The sequence below is a fragment of the Arachis hypogaea genome, chromosome 13 (assembly GCF_003086295.3).
Source record: "Arachis hypogaea cultivar Tifrunner chromosome 13, arahy.Tifrunner.gnm2.J5K5, whole genome shotgun sequence".
NCBI lineage: Eukaryota > Viridiplantae > Streptophyta > Magnoliopsida > Fabales > Fabaceae > Arachis > Arachis hypogaea.
The window spans coordinates 76,938,381-76,940,696 of record NC_092048.1 but is presented as its reverse complement, the minus strand read 5'-3'; the positions used below and the strand labels follow the sequence as shown (position 1 = coordinate 76,940,696).

The 2,316-nt window shown below is 43.2% G+C and overlaps 1 non-coding gene across 1 annotated transcript; it reads right to left on the bottom strand.

The window, feature by feature from the left end:
* Positions 1–1,792: 1,792 nt before the first annotated feature.
* LOC112739096 (small nucleolar RNA R71) lies at positions 1,793–1,899 on the bottom strand. The gene has a single exon (XR_003170037.1). It is a non-coding gene; the product is annotated as a small nucleolar RNA R71 (small nucleolar RNA).
* Between the last annotated feature and the right edge of the window lie 417 nt (positions 1,900–2,316).

The window sequence follows — 2,316 nt, the reverse complement described above, 5'->3', positions numbered from 1 at the left end:
ACATCAACGTTAGTGGCACTAACGTGACCACTAACGTTGCCTCTTGGTCCTTCGCAAACGTTATTGGGACTCACCTTTCCCAATAATGTTGAGAGTCTTCCCTTCCCCCTACGTTAGAGTCCACGTTAACTAGGTTAACGTGGCTCTTAATGTAAGCTTGCCAATCCTTCGAGAACGTTAGTGACACTTACCTTTGTCACTAACGTTCCAATGTGCCCCTACTTCCCACGTTAGAGTCCACGTTAACTAGGTTAGCGTGGCTTCTAACGTAGCAATGATAGCCATTTCCAACGTTAGTGACAAAGGTGAGTGTCACAAACGTTGGCTCATCATTCCCTTATCCACGTTAGCTTCCACGTTAACTAAGTTAACGTGGGAGTTAACGTTGCTCACATTGGCTTATTCCAACGTTAGTGACAAAGGTGAGTGTCACTAACGTTGGCGATTCTTGCTCCCTCCACGTTAGCTTCCACGTTAACTAAGTTAACGTGGCTCATTGTGGCTTAGCTCAACGTTAGTGACAAAGGTAAGTGTCACTAACGTTGGCTTCTCTTTTGCTTCTCAACGTTAGAGTCCACGTTAACTGAGTTAACGTGGCTCTTAACGTGGCCAATTGTGAGCTTGGTCCAACGTTAGTGACAAAGGTAAGTGTCACTAACGTTGGCTTCATTTCTTTCTTCCACGTTAGAGTTCACGTTAACTTAGTTAACATGACTCTTAACGTGGGCTATTATGGCTTCGAGGGCGTTATTGGCGATTACTTTTCTCATTAACTTTGCAGGTTAGCTCCCATTCCACGTTAGAGGTCACGTTAGTTAGACTAACGTGGCTGCTAACGTGGTTCTTCCTTGCTTCCTTTGTCCTGAAATCAAGCAATAAAGTGCATCAAAGCTCTAGTCCCAGTCATGGGAAATGCATCATCCAATTTGTCATTAAATTCATGCAAAATCCTCATGAAATCATGTAAAGTGCACAATGTATGCTTGAATCAAGATGTAAGTGAAATTCTACCCAAAACTTGCTTATTCCCTAAGAAAATGCATGAAACTACCCTAAAAATAATAAAGAAAAGGTCAGTGAAACTGGCCAAAATGCCCTAGCATCACCCACTAACTGTTTGATATATTACATCACTCACACTAACAGCATTTCTGCAGAGAATACTGTCTGCATCTATCTTTCTTGCTTGTAACTTGTGGGTTGTATGACAGGTAGAAGAAGCAGTGCTTCAACTTTCTTTGATTCCGAACCTGAGAGGACCTTCCTTAGATTGAGGAGGGAAGCAAGAGGATAGAGAGTCGTTAGTGCTGAGAAAGAGGAGGAGTATTTTGAACCAGACATGGATGAGAATATGGAAAACCATCATGAAGAAGAGGCTCACAACCATGGTAGAGAAGGCCCAGTGCATCATGCTGGGCAAGAGAGAAGAGTTCTGGGATCTTACATCAATCCAAACCCAGGAAACTGTAGAAGTAGCATCCAAAAGCCAACCATACATGCCAACAACTTTGAACTAAAGCCACAGCTCATCACCCTTGTTCAGAACAACTGTTCATTCGGAGGAAGTGTTCAAGAAGATCCCAATCAACATCTAACCACCTTCCTGAGGATATGTGATACTGTGAAGTCTAATGGTGTTCATCCTGACACCTACAGACTGCTTCTATTCCCCTTCTCACTCAAGGACAAGGCATCTAAATGGCTGGAATCCTTTCTGAAGGAGAGTTTAACAACCTGGGAGGATGTGGTGAACAAGTTCTTGGCAAGATTCTATCCTCCTCAAAGAATCAAGAGGTTGAGAGCTGAAGTTTAAACTTTCAGACAACAGGATGGTGATACTCTCTACGAAGCATGGGAGAGATTTAAAGACTTGACAAGAAGGTGCCCGCCAGATATGTTCAATGAATGGGTGCAGCTACACATTTTCTATGAAGGTCTTTCTTATGAATCAAAGAAGGCAGTAGACCACTCATCCGGGGGATCTCTGAACAAGAAGAAGACCATTGAAGAAGCCATAGATGTCATTGAGACTGTAGCTGAGAATGACTACTTCTATGCTTCTGAAAGAGGCAACACTAGAGGAGTGATGGAGCTGAACAACATGGATGCACGGCTAGCTCAAAACAAGATGATCACCAAGCAGCTGGCTGACCTTACTAAGAAGATGGAGAGGAATCAAGTAACAGTAATCACCACCCCAACAGCAGCTCAAGAAGGAGTGAATGAAGAAGCAGATAGTGATCAGGAACAAGCCAACTACATTGGAAATCCACCTAGGTAGAACCATGACTCATACTCCAAAACCTATAATCCTGT